The 14,958-nt window shown below is 40.7% G+C and overlaps 1 non-coding gene across 1 annotated transcript; it reads left to right on the plus strand.

Annotated features, from left to right (window-relative positions):
* Positions 1–219: 219 nt before the first annotated feature.
* On the plus strand, positions 220–291 carry trnad-guc. The gene has a single exon. It is a non-coding gene; the product is annotated as a tRNA-Asp (tRNA).
* The last annotated feature ends 14,667 nt before the right edge of the window (positions 292–14,958 follow it).

Below are 14,958 nucleotides of genomic sequence, written 5' to 3' on the forward strand. Positions count from 1 at the left end.
CCTGACCTGCTGCGCTTTTCCAGCAACACATTTTCAGCTCTGATCTCCAGCATCTGCAGACCTCACTTTCTCCTCACTAAACTGAACCAGCCATATAAATGCCATGGTTACAAGAACGGGTCAGAGGTTAGGGATTCTGCAGTAGGTAATACCCCTCCTATCTCCCCAAAGCCTGTTCAACATGTACAATGCACAAGTCAGGAGTGTGATGAAACACAGTCCTCGGTAGTATAGTGGTCAGTATCCCCGCCTGTCACATGGGAGACCGGGGTTCAATTCCCCGCCGGGGAGGATTCAGCAACTTTTTGTGGGCGGCGCGGTGGCACAGTGGTTAGCACTGCTGCCTCGCAGCGCCAGAGACCCGGGTTCAATTCCCGACTCAGGCGACTGACTGTGTGGAGTTTGCACATTCTCCCCATGTCTGCGTGCGTTTCCTCCGGGTGCTCCGGTTTCCTCTCACAGTCCAAAGATATGCAGGTCAGGTGAATTGGCCATGCTAAATTGCCTGTAGTGTTAGGTAAAAAGGGGTAAATGTATGGGTGTGTTGCGCTTCGGCGGGTCGGTATGTACTTGTTGGGCCAAAGGGCCTGTTTCCACACTGTAAGTAATCTAATCTAAAAAAAAGTAATCTAATCTAATCTAATCTTGTCTGGAGCTACAACAACATTCAAAAGGCTTGACACTAAAACAAGTAGCACTACATTCACCATCTTCACATTCACATCCATCACTATTTAAACACATTGGCAGCAAGTTGTAACGTCCACAAGACACGTGACCTTTTGGACTGCATCTACAAAACCCTACCTCTATCATCCCAAGATCAGCAGATGCTTTGGAACACCAGCATCTGTAAGTTCTCTTCAAGCCATCTTGACTTGGAACTACCTTAACATTCCCTCACTGTCACTGGGTCAAAAGCCTGGAACTTCCTTCTGACAGCAGAATGGATATATCTACATCCCAAAGCTTGCAGGGTTCAGAAAGCAGCTTGCAACTACCTTCTCCAGGCAATTAGGGACTGACCGAGACAGTGACACCCACTTCCCTGAACCAAGTTGAAAGAAAACTTACTGCACAAATTTTTAAAACCAGGGTATTTCTTGAATGTCATAAAACATCAAGATCTATGTAATATTCTTTTTACACTATGGTTAACTGCATAAATTCTTGAAGTTTATACCACAAACAATGGGAAGGGAAGTCTTGTATTATACTTAAGACATGGTACCATGGAAAACTGGTGCAGTCATATTTGAACTCATGTATCGGTAATTGGGAGTGAAGCCTCATCATTCTTGTTTTATTATTTCTAAATATATTCAAATTTGATGGCCATAATTTTCAAAGGGACTGAAGGCAGGGACCCAATGCAAGCAGACTCTGAAAATTAGCGCTATTCACATTATAAATTGTTTTGCAAAAGTGACTTAGCTCAGGCACTAGGTGGGATCAAGGTGTCATCTGACCCTGGTCTACTGGGAGTCATTTTATTAAGATGGTGCAAAATGGATGTTATCAACTAACTACCTTATTATGCACCTTGTCCAAATCTTCTTTTCCAATAATTCAACAAACAGGCATATCAGCCAAGACATATAACAAATTATTATTTTGATATTACTTATTTTATATTGCTACTCAAGATTAAATTTACTCCCGACAGTTTAACTTTATTGAATGTAAAATAATGCAGATGTCAGAGATCTGACAGAAAATAAAACAGAAAGTGTTTGAAAAGTCATAGAATCCCTACAGCATGGAAACAGGCCATTTGGCCCATCAAGTCCACACCAACCCTCCAAATAGCATCCCAGTAACTCTGCATTTCCCATGGCTAATTCATCTAGCCTGCACACTATGGACAATGTAGCACAGTTAACCCATCTAAACTGCACATCTGTGGACTGTGGAAGGAAGCCAAAGCACCTGGTGAAAACCCACACTGTCATAGGGAGAACGTGCAAAGTCCACACAGACAGTCCTCTGAGAGTGGAAAAAAACCTGGGACCCTAGCGTTGTGAAGCAGCAGTGCTAATCACTGAGTCACTCTGATGGCTGCAAGTTTGGCACCATATATCTGTTAACATTACCCGTCCAATGACTCTTCTTCAAACCTATTGGCTCAGTCTGATCTACCATTGAGGTTGTTTATCTTTTACTGGATTTGGCTACACGAGGAAGTGTTTCTTTCATTTTAAACTAAGAATTTATATTCCAATATTTAAACAAAGTCTTCTGAAAGTGTGGCTGATGTTATACAGGACCACAGTCTACTACATAATTTGCCATTCATAATAAACAAAGTTCAAGAAATCTGGTTTCAGTTTCTTGTCTCATTGATTTTCCAGTGAATATCTGGATTTCTGAATTAAAGTCAAAATATCCAACCTTAAAGAAATCACTGACAGGATGCTGTGAAGGAGTGCCCATACACATCTAATTACTTCAAAGAAGCAGAATTGTTGGAAAAGTAATTTCTACAGATGTTGCAAAGCACAAGCTGTGAAAATACTTTCAAAACTGCTCAGAACTTCCAGTATTTACATGGAAAAACTCACAGAGATGACATCTATGACTTAGAGAGAAGAAAAGTTTAAATTTAAAGTGAAAATATTTAAGTTTAAATTGTTTTCAATTGTGCAATTATTGAAGAGAATTACTAATTTATTGGAAAAGAATTGCAAAACAGGAAAAAGGTAACAAATCAGTCTCTTAGAAAATGTATATGTAGTCAACTAAATTACATAGCTGATCACTAATTCTCAATCTCAGTGAACTAGTCTCCACTTCTACACATTTTTTGGGAACTGCTTCCACAATGAGCAGTTCTTTTTCCTGGTTGCCGTAGACTGTGTCTTGTGTGATACTGTAAAATAAATGATAACCTGTGATCAGCCTATTGTACACATTTGCTTTGTTTGCTTTCTATTGAAATTGGGAGAGATGAGCATCAAGTTGCTGACTCTTACTTCATTTACACTATCAAAATAAACACCTTCCCCATCGTGTTTAAGCAGGCTGAGTCATCAGAGTAAAATCAATGTATTTCTATCTTCACTGACAGGCTTGTTTAGAAGTGACCAGGGCACAAATTGACTATTTTGTTCAAGTGATTCTTTCTTCCTTTAAATTGACCCATTTAGATTTGCTGTGACACACCTCTGGATCAGGTGGGACCCAAACCCAGGCATTCCGGCTTAGAGGCAGGGACACAATCACTGATGGTACCCAAATAATTTGACTTTCTCTAGTGAAGCTCATGTTAATGTAGAAGTTAAAAATCACACAACACCAGATTATAGTCCAACAGACTTATTTGGAAGCACTAGCTAGTGCTTTCTAATAAACCTGTTGGACTATAATCGGGTGTTGTGTGATTTTTAACTTTGTCCATCCCAGTCCAACACCGGCTCCTGCATATCATGATGTTAAGGTAGTATTCCTGCAGTATCCTGGCTGGGACCAGTGAACTCTACACAGACCAGAAACTTGATCTGGGATTTTCCTGGTCTGCATACTTAATATTAAAAAGCATTTATTCTTCCTCCAAACAAACGCAGCCAATAGAAGCTAATGACTGACTAAGAATCTCAAACTTCACCTCACCTGTCTGTCACTCCTCATTAAAATCTTATTGTACTATTCTGATAACCATGGCTCAGATTTTGACCTATTCAACTGAACATTTGCTTAATAAATGTTCACAAGACCAACAGTGCGGAGTGAAAAATCCTGAATGGCAGTAAATTATTAACTTTGTCACAGAGGGAGTGCCATTTATGACTTTTCAGAATGAATTATTATGTGAATCATCATATAATTATGAATGTTTCTAGCCATGATAGAGGAAAATTGAATATTTAATATTTCATAGACATATTCAGCACTGAGGACATCTTTAAAAATTTTATGATAATTTTGCAGCACAGAGAGGACAGAACAAAAGTTGTAAAGCCATCACAAGGTAGAACATTTAATCTTTATTGACCACTAATATTATTACTATGGACTTCATTCTACATGCCCATCAGATTAAAATTTGGTGCATATTCAATCCAACCTAATGTCATTGGTGTTAATCTTATGCTTTTTTTGTGTAGAGACATGCATTCTGCCAAGTGAATCAAGTGAGAAAGTGGCAATCATGGCCAACTCAACATAAAATTTCACATTTACTCGTTTCACTCTCATGTTGGTGACTGTGCCTTTAGCTGTCTAAGCCCATGCTGGAGTTCTCTCCTTAAATCTCTTCTCCTCTTAATTTCCCTCATCACCTGTAGGGCCACTCTTTTCAAACCTACCTCTTTAATAAATCTTTTGGTCAGCTGGCCCAATGTCCCACTATTCGGCATGCTATCAGGCCAGCCTCAGTCTGACTACATACCTTTGAGGCACTTTGGGACATTTTACCACATTAATGGAACTATATTAATCAATGCAAGATATTATTGTTGCCATACTATCTGCTTGTATGATGCCTGTGCAATCAAAAGTAACAACACTAGGGACTGGATTTTGAGACGCCAACAGGTCAGGCACAGAGGCAGTTAGACATTAAAAAAACACTGTGAGGCAATATGGAGAATTCCCAACTTCGTGGCAATTTTCTGAAATAGGATGGGAGTGGGATGAGGTAAGATAGACAGTTGAGCTGATTCCTAGTTATTGAAGCCTGTAGTCATAGGCTGACTAGAGTTTTCCAGTTGACCACTATGGTCCTCACAGAATGCAAGGGACAGTTTACCTGCCTGGAGGCAAGCTCCCAACAGCACAGCAGGGGCTAAGGGAACAGTGCTTCAAGCAGATGTGGAGGTCCCTATACCCCAATGACTGTAACAGTTCAATAAGGGATTTTGCAACATCTCATGAATGTAAAACATCAGAAACTTAGAGGTTAATGTTCCACTATGATTGCCCCAAATGCCTTTGACCTCAAACGTAACATGCCTCTTGATTTTTAATCCATTGCCTTCACTTTGTAAGATGGTCAGAATTAGCCCAGAACCTGTTGTTCTTATTGAAGCCATCAGGAGGCAGTACTCAGCAAAAAGTATTTTTTTTTCTATTGCGTGGCATTGACAGAGATTGAGGAGATGGTTACTTGCTTTCTTTTCAACAAGCTGCAGAAAATCTGGGAGAAGGCTGTGATGAATGGGATATTTTTGATAAGATTGCCATGTCCCAGGACTGTGATTGTGTCTCTAATTCAGGGTTAAATAGAGGTTTCAACGGAGTGATGTGACCTGTTCTGAATTCTACTGACAGCAAGACTATGAAGGTTGGAAGTTAAAGATTATGAAGAGATGCAGGTTGTTTATAGGGAAAGAGGTGCTTAAGCAATACATGTATGTTGACATTAAATAGACTGTTCATCTCCAAAGTCCCAGGTAATTTTAGGAGTGTCAAGTGTTGTAAATAATTATATTTTAAAGTAATTGTGAGACCAATGGAGATGGGAATTTAAAGGATAACTGATTAGTATTTCCACCTCCTACAAAGCTTGTACAATTCACATTAGAATAGAGATTGGTTTTAAGAGGGAAGCTATTATAAGGTCATCCTATAAGTTGTTTTCTTTAGATACTGCTGATATATACATGTAAGGCCAGCATACATGGATCTGAGATACACTGAGATCTGAGAGATAAGACAGTAGGTTCACTATGTGGGATGCTAGCGTAAACCCATGCTGTCATTAAAGAAACATAATTTGTGAGGATTTAAACAAGACTGGAAGATTTTCCTAGTTTAACTGGAGGGAGGAAACTCTAGAGTAATCAGGAACATTAAAGCTAGTCAGGGGTTACAGGTTATGTGGTTATAAAAGGGAAAGAAAGGAAGCAAGGTCTTGCTAGCTGAGAATCACTATTGACTGGCACCAGGATGATAGAATCTCTACTTAAGCAGAAGAAAATATAACTAAGGATGGAGATTTTTTGTTGTGGTATTAAAGCATTAAGAAAGGAAATGTTCTGTAGCTTATAATATAAGTAATGCAAGATATTAAGTCAATGATGCTTTTGGTTTGTTTCATACAATACTTTTGGAACGTTGTGTGCAATTCTAGTCTCCCTCCTATCAGAAGGATGTTTTGAAACTTGAAAGGGTTCAGAAAAGATTTACAAAGATGTTGCCAGGGTTGGAGGGTTTGAGCTAAAGGGAGAGGCTGAATAGGCTGGGGCTGTTTTCCCTAGAGCATCAGAGACTGAGGGGTAACCTTATAGAGGTTTATAAAATCATGAGGGGCTTAGATAAGATAAATAGACAAGGTCTTTTCCCTGGGGTGAGGGAGTCCAGAACTAGAGGGCATAGGTTTAGGGCGAAGGGGAAAGATTTAAAAGGGACCTAAGAGGCAATGTTTTCATGCAAAGAATGGTGCATGTATGGAATGAGCTGCCAGGGGAAGTGGTGGAAGCTGGCACAATTTCAACATTTAAAAGGCATCTGGATGGGTATTTGAATAAGAAGAGTTTTGACGGATATGGGGCCAAGTGCTAGTAAATGGGAATACATTAGGTTAGGATATCTGGTTGGCATGGATGAGTTGGACGAAAGGGTTTGTTTCCATGCTGTACATCTCTATGAGTCTATGATTCTAATACAAGACATGAAAAGTGGTACATTATTGTGCAATACCTCTAAGGTGCTTTCTGGGAATTTGAATTTTCTTTATTAAAAGTTTTACGCTTTGAAGACAATGCACTTGAATTTTAGAATATTTATGAGATTGTCCCTGCATCCAATGATTCATTCTGTGTAAGTGTTATTGTGCCCAGTAAGGACTTTAACCTCTAAATTTAAGTTCTGATCCTGGAAAGAACTTTATGAGTCTCGCTGATAGTTTTACTAGTGGGAGAACCATAAAATTCCACAGAAATCCTTCTTTCTACTTACCTAGCCATCCTCAACATCAGGATGAGATGTATCTCCAGATCAGATTCCATCTTTAAGATCGAATGAGTTAAGAGTATTGAGCATGCATCTTAAGATATGAAAAGATTCTGGTTCCAGGGATTTCTCTGAGATATCTGGAATAATGGATTGTTCCAAAACATGAAGGGTGAAATTTTAGTTGCAATCCATATGGAACACATTGGAGCTGGTGATGGCGATGGGGGAAAGGAATGTAACTGCAAAAGGAGTTTGTTGCAGTCACGTGATCAAAGTTGAGAAGGGAAACAGAACGCAATGAAGCCAAGTCAATTTAAAAGTGAAAGCTAGAATTCTTATAGGAGAAAAGACCAGAAATTCTTCACACTGGGTTTCGCTGTGAGAGAAGTAGCAGTGAATTAGTAGTTCTGGATATTGTAAAGTTTATCAAACCTGATGACATTCTGGCAATAATACTGAATACTTGAGCTCCAGAACTTGCTGCACCCATACCTGCAACACTAGAATCTGCTCCAACACTGGAGTCTACCTGATAATGTTAAAAATTGCCCAGGACAATGCGACCTGGGCAATGAATGCCATATTTGTCTATTTGCAATCATAAGTGAAGGAAGGCATCATCAACAATGCTATCAAGCAGCATTTGTTTAGCCATAACTTGCTCACTGAAATTCAGTTTGGGTTTCACCAGGGCCACTCAGCCCTTGACTTAATTACAATTCTTGTTCAAACATGAACAAAAGAGCAGAATTCCAGAAGTGAAATGAGGGAGACTTGTCAACTGAAACCGTTTGACTGAGTGAGGCATTGAGGACCCCAAGGAAAACTGCAGTCTGTCAGAGTCTGGGCAAAACCTTTACTGGCTAAAGTCATGTAGGCACAAGGAAGATGGTTTTGGTTATTGAAAGTTAACTATCTCAGCTCCAGCACATTTAAGCAGGAGTTCCTTAGGGTAGTATCCTAGCCTAACTATCTTTAGCTGCTTCATCAATGACTCTCCCTCCATCATATGGCTGAAGTAGTGATGTTTGCCAATTAGATTAGATTACTTACAGTGTGGAAACAGGTCCTTCGGCCCAACAAATCCACACCAACCCACCGAAGCGCAACCCACCCAGACCCATTCCCCTACATTTACCCCTGCCCCTAACACTACAGGCAATTTAGCATGGCCAATTCACCTAACCTGCGCATTTTTGGACTGTGGGAGGAAACCGGAGCACCCGGAGGATACCCACGCAGACACGGGGAGAATGTGCAAAGTCCACACAGTCAGTCGCCTGAGGCAGGAATTGAACCCAGGTCTCTGGCACTGTGAGACAGCAGTGCTAGCCACTGTGCCACCATGCCACCCACCGTGAATGCACAATGTTCAGTACCTTTTGTGATTCCTCAGATACTGAAGCAGTTCATGTCCAAATGCAACAAGATTTAGACAATATCCAAACTTGGGCTGAAAAGTGGCAAGTAACAAGTGTCAGGTTAAGATCATCCACAATAAGAGACAATCTAACCACCATCCATTAGTGTTCAATGGTGTTACCTTCACTGAATCCCCCACTATCAACATCCTGGAGGTTCCCAGTGATCAGGTGCCAAGCAAGGAACGTGTCCAACAAGAAAGAAAATCATCACTTGACATTCAATGGCATCAACACCACATTGTCAACATTCTGGGGGTTATAATTGACCAGAAACTGAACTGGACCAGCCACATAAATATTATGGTTACAAGTCAGGCCTGAATTTATGAATTATGCAAAGAGTACTTTACGTTCCATCTCCCTAAAGCCTGTTCACCAACAACTATGCACACATCAGGAGTATGAAGGAATATTCCCCAATCAACTGGATGAGTGCAGCTACAACTGTACTCAAGATGCTTGACACCATCCAGGATAAAGCAAGCCACTTGACAGGCACAAACACTCAGTCCCTACAACACCGATAGTCTGTAGCAGTAGGGCATACTATCTACAATGTGAATGAAGAAATTCACCAAGGTTGCTTTGCAGCACTTTCCAAACACAGAACCACTAATATCTAGAGTGACAGGGGCAGCAGGTACATAGAAACACCACCACCTGCAAGTTCTCCTTCAAGTATTTCACCATCATGAACTGATATATCATCATTCCTTCACTGTCATTGGATCAAAATCCTAGAACATCCCCCTATTGGCATTGTGAGTCTATCTACACCAAATGGACTGCAATGATTCAAAACAAATCTCACCACCAAGAGTAAGTAGGGATGGAGAATTCTCTAAATGAATTGAAAAATAATTCCTCAACCTTGGAATTTGATTATTTTTTTCTGTATCTTCTCTAATGCCTTCAAATCTATCCTTAAGTCTATTGCCCGCAGCTGAATGCAGTGTGCTATTTAAGGCAAACCAGTTTTTTTTTTAGCCAGCATTAATTTATCTGTAGCCCTAGTATAAATTTCAAGAAGACCTATCCCTACATTTAGACAAGCTAGGTATTTTCAAAATCAATCCTGGAGTGGTGGCTCTTTGTGGTCTTATTTTATCAGTTTATCACTGCATTATAGGAAGGATGTGGAAACTTTGCCAAGGGTTCAGAGGAGATTTACTAGGAGATTAACTATGGTTATCCACTTTGGTGGCAAGAACAGGAAGGCAGATTACTACCTAAATGGAATCAATTTAGGCAAAGGGGCAGTACAAAGAGATCTGGGTGTTCTTGTACACCAGTCAATGAAGGTAAGCATGCAGGTACAGCAGGTAGTGAAGAAGGCTAATAGCATGCTGGCCTTCATAACAAGAGGGATTGAGTATAGAAGCAAAGAGGTTCTTCTGCAGCTGTACAAGGCCCTGGTGAGACCACATCTGGAGTATTGTGTGCAGTTCTGGTCTCCAAATTTGAGGAAAGACATTCTGGCTGTTGAGGGAGTGCAGCGTAGGTTCACGAGGTCAATTCCTGGAATGGCGGGACTACCTTACGCTGAAAGACTGGAGCGACTGGGCTTGTATACCCTTGAGTTTAGAAGACTGAGAGGGGATATGATTGAGACATATAAGATTACTAAAGGATTGGACACTCTGGCAGCAGGAAACATGTTTCCATTGATGGGTGAGTGCTGAACCAGAGGACACAGCTTAAAAATACGGGGTAGACCATTTAGGACAGAGATGAGGAGAAACTTCTTCACCTAGAGAGTGGTGGCTGTGTGGAATACTCTGCCCCAGAGGGCAGTGGAGGCTCAGTCTCTGGATTCATTTAAGAAAGAGTTGGATAGAGCTCTCAAGGATAGTGGAATCAAGGGTTATGGAGATAAGGCAGGAACAGGATACTGATTAAGGATGATCAGCCATGATTATATTGAATGGTGGTGCAGGCTCGAAGGGCAGACTGGCCTACTCCTGCACCTATTGTCTATTGATGTTACCTACTGTGGAGGGAAGGTCTTATGAGGAAAGGCTGAGGGACTTGAGATTGTTTTCATTAGTGGGAAGGAAGTTGAGAGGTGACTCAATTGAGATATATAAGATAATCAGAGGGTTAGATAGGGTGGACATTGAGAGCTTTTTCCTCGGATGGTGATGGCGAGCACGAGAGGACATAGCTTTAAATTGAGGGATGATAGATATAGGACGGATGTCAGAGGTAGTTTCTTTACTCAGAGAGTAGTAGGCGCATGGAACACACTGCCTGCAACAATAGTGGACTTGCCAACTTTAAGAGCATTTAAATGGTCATTGGATAGGCAAATGGACGAGAATAGAATAGTATAGGATAGATGGGCTTCAAATTGGTTTCACAGGTCGATGCAACATCGAGGGCTGAAGGCCTGTAATGTGCTGCAATATTCAACGTTCAATGTCAATTTTAACTCTTCACTACCCAGCACTGATATTGAGACCACGAGCAAGCTCCCAGCTCCATGAACAAAAGTCTTATTCTTTCTATTATCTGTTTATCAGAGAATTTCTGGGATTCTGAAAGCAAAATATCCAAAAGAGTGTATTTTAATGTTTTGCCCTTAACATGAGAACATCAAATGTTTTCTTGGCTATGTTTTACAGTGCACAAGGTCAAGGCAATAACTTCTAACATGCTGTTGGTTTGAACTTTGAACCCTCTTTATGAAATCTGCCATCCTACAGAAAGATCACCTTTGCTCTGATTCTGGCATAGATATAACAGCACGAGTGGGCTTTTTATTTGTACTGTTATTTCAATGATTCAGGACAACTGAGAAAACAAAGGCTGAGATTGCTGGGGGGTGGGGTGAGGGGGGGTGGAGACGGTGGGGGCTGTTCAGCGAGTCTGGTGACAACTGTGGAGAGAGATCAGAATTAATATTTCCAAATCCAGAACTTCAGAAAAACGGTCACTACACACTCAATGTTTATTGTGATTTCTCTCCACAGATGCTGCCAGACCTGCTGAGTTTTTCCAGCAATTTCTGTTTAAAGAAAAAAATGGGCAGCACAGTGGCTCGTTGGTTGACACTGCTGCCTCACAGCACCAGGGACCCGAGTTCACTTCCTGCCTCAGGTGGAGTTTGCATGTTCTCCCCGTGTCTGCATGTGTTTCCATCAGCTGCTCTGATTTTCTCCCACATTCCAAAGGTGTGTAGGTTAGGTGCATTAGCCATGCTAAATTAACCACTGTGTCCAGGGATGTATAAGTTGGGTGTATTGGCCATGTGAAATGCAGGGTTACAGGGATAGAACAGTTCTGGATGGGATGCTGTTTGGAGGGTTGGTGTGGACTTGGTGGGTTGAATGGCCTCTTTCCACGCTGTGAGGATTGTACAAAAAAAAAGCCATATGCTTTATTAATCACACTCTCGACTTGTCCTGCCACCAACAATGAATTATGCACATGAACACCTGGGTCCCTCCGCTCCTAACCACCTTTAAAACTGTACACTTCAATATACATTAACCCTGACCTTCTGAAAAGCAAGAATCATTGTTGGATTTCTGTTCTGCTTGAACAATGACTCAACTCAATGTTGCTCTGCCTCTTTTGTCAGGTCTTCTGGTTGCAGCTATCCCAGAAATGAGGAACATAATGTCCATTATGAAATCACAGGACATTGGTTAGGCCACTTTTGGAATACTGCGTGCAATTCTGGTCTCCCTGCTATAGGAAGGATGTCGTAAAACTTGAAAGAGTTCAGAAAAGATGTACAAGGATGTTGCCAAGGTAAGGCGGTTTGAGCTATGGGGAGAGGCTGAATAAGCTGAAGCTGTTTTTCCTGGAACGTCAAAGGCTGAAAGATGACCTCATAGAGGTTTATAAAACCATGATGGGAAGGGATAGGGAGAATGGCCATGGTCTTTTCTCTGGAGTGGGGGGAGTCCAAAACTAGAGGGCATAAGATTAAGGTGAGGATGGAAAGATTAAGGGACTTAAGCAGCAACGTTTTCTCTCAGAGGGTGGTGCATGTATGGAATGAGGAAGTGCCAGAGGAAGTGGGGGAGACAGGTACAATGACAACAATTAAGAGGCACCTGGGTGGGCATATGATTAAGAAGGGCTTAGAGGGATATGGGCCAAATGCTGCCAAATGGGACTAGACTAATTTAGGATATCGGGTCAGCATCAATGAGTTGAACCGAAGGGCTCTGTTTCCATGCTGTACATCACTATGACTTAGTGGAACTGATAAAGAAGTATAAAATAGAGTGAATGAATTCAGTGTCAATGCAAGATAAAGTGAGGAAAGTAAAGATTAGATGAAAGACAGACTAAGAAGAGAGAATGGAAAACTAAAAACGCACATTTTTAAAAACGACAACAACAATTAAAACTTGAATGAATCAGACTGGAACACTAAATTCATTTTCAGTGCTGGAACAATTCCTTAATAGAAATTAACAAATAGCATGTTGAAAAAGTACAAATGGCTGAAATAATAAGAATTAATGTCTGTACTAATTTTAGCTCCTGTTTAGCATACAAAAAATTTCAGGTGTGCAATGCATTTTAATGACAGCACTGAGCCACTTCAGTAAGATAACAAAAGAGAAGCGCAATTCATAGAATCCCTACAGTGTGGAAGCAGGCCATTCAGCCCATCTAGTTTACACTGACCCTCTGAAGAGCATACCACCCATACCCACCCCATCTCTGCAAATCTGCATTTCTAATGGCTAATCCACCCACTCTGCACACTATAGGCAATTTAATATGGCCAATCTACCTAACCTGCACATCTTTGGGCCCTTTGGAGGAAACTGACACAGATACGGGGAGATTGTGCAAACTCCACACAGACAGTCGCCCAGTGGTGGAACCGATTACAGGTCCCTGGCTCTATAAGGCAGTAGGACTAACCTCTGTGCCACCATGCCACCATTCCGAAAGCAGCTCTTAGTTATCGACATGTAACTAGGTACCTCCCCCTTGCTTGAAGTTGCTGCACCATATACACGTAAATGAGCACCATTAACCTCACCATTATTTGACAGCAAATTCAGAGTCAGTATTTGGATCAATATCACTAATCTCCTGCCACAAACTTTAAACAACTGACAGAACTTTTCAACATGTTAATCAAATAATGCTTGAGACATAATTTGAGCAGCAAATAGTTTTCATGCTCTTTTAAGCTGGCTTTTATTTACAGGCATTTGAGCATAAAACATTGCTTGTGTGAAGTACTTGTCGAAAAGATTACTCAGAGGAACCATGTCTCTTGATACAGTGCACGCACTCCATAACACAGCCAGCCTGATCTTCTGTCCATTTAAATCAATGGACGGAAACCTAGGTATAGGGTGTGCAATCCTCTCCATCAAATGGAGTGTTATCATTTATTGCAAAGAGAATGGAATATAAAAGTAGCGAGGTTTTGGTATAATTTTATGAAGAATTGCTGACACTATTGTGTGTAAATTTTATTCTTCTTACCTAACAAAAGATATAATGGCTTGGAGATGATCTTATTGGCACATATAAGATCTTGAGGGAAATTTACAAGTTGGATGTAAAAGCAAGTTCTTCTTATTGGAGAGCCTAGTTCCAGGGATACAGTTCACAAATAAAGGTTTTCCCAGAGATGAGGTGAATTCATTTCTCTCAGAGAAATATTGGTCTTTGGAATTCTTAATCCAGAGAGCAGTGGAGGCTTGTTAATTGAATATTTATAAGGCTGAGTTAGATTCTTGATTGATAAAGACAATCAAATGGTATCACGAGTAGGTATGGATAGCAGAGTTGAGGCCACAAGCAGATCAGTCATAATCTTATCAAATGGCAGAGCAAGCATCAGGGACCGGATTGGCTACTCCAGATCCAAATTTATATGTTTGACTGTACCTAAATATCAGACAGGGAAATCTGGTTTCTTTCACTAAATGAAAGGATCTGCAGTCAAACTGAAACTAGGCAAACTCTTCATTGCAATATTGGTGTTGGTGTACAATATCAGGAATGGTCAACTGTTAGCTTCAGAGTATTCACAAATATACCATTAATAAGTAATGCAGAGAACAATTGTAGGATTCTTTCTGCATTAATCATTCCTGATGAAGGGCTTTTGCCCAAAACATCGATTTTCCTGCTCCTCGGATGCTGCCTAACCTGCTGTGCTTTTCCAGCACCACTCTCATCTTGACTCTAATCTCCAGCATCTGCAGGACCCGCTTTCACCTACATTAACCATGTCCATTCCCTCACACAATGAACCTTGAGCAAGTTCACATATTTCTATCTGCAGTATCGGTCAATTCACAGATCATTCACAAGATTCTGTCACCAATTTTCATTGAGTCTGGTCGCAAAGATCAGTATAGTGATAAAAACAGCACAGGGGCTGAATTGAAAGCATTGAAACCATAAGGTTCATCAAGCATCTCCTGTCAGCATTGTTTCTGATCAGCTTCAGGTTTGAATATTATTGATTTGGTCCTATGACATCTATCAATACTCCCCTTAAATGATGCTCAATATAATAAAACATGTTCAGATTTAGGCAATTCAGTGGCAGCTCTTAAATACATTATTCATATTATGCAGGCATATTTGAACCAAAGATATGATGAAAATATTTACTGATAAAATGCATGTTAATCATTTATTAATA

The sequence above is a fragment of the Chiloscyllium plagiosum genome, chromosome 6, assembly GCF_004010195.1.
Source record: "Chiloscyllium plagiosum isolate BGI_BamShark_2017 chromosome 6, ASM401019v2, whole genome shotgun sequence".
Taxonomy (NCBI): Eukaryota; Metazoa; Chordata; class Chondrichthyes; order Orectolobiformes; family Hemiscylliidae; genus Chiloscyllium; species Chiloscyllium plagiosum.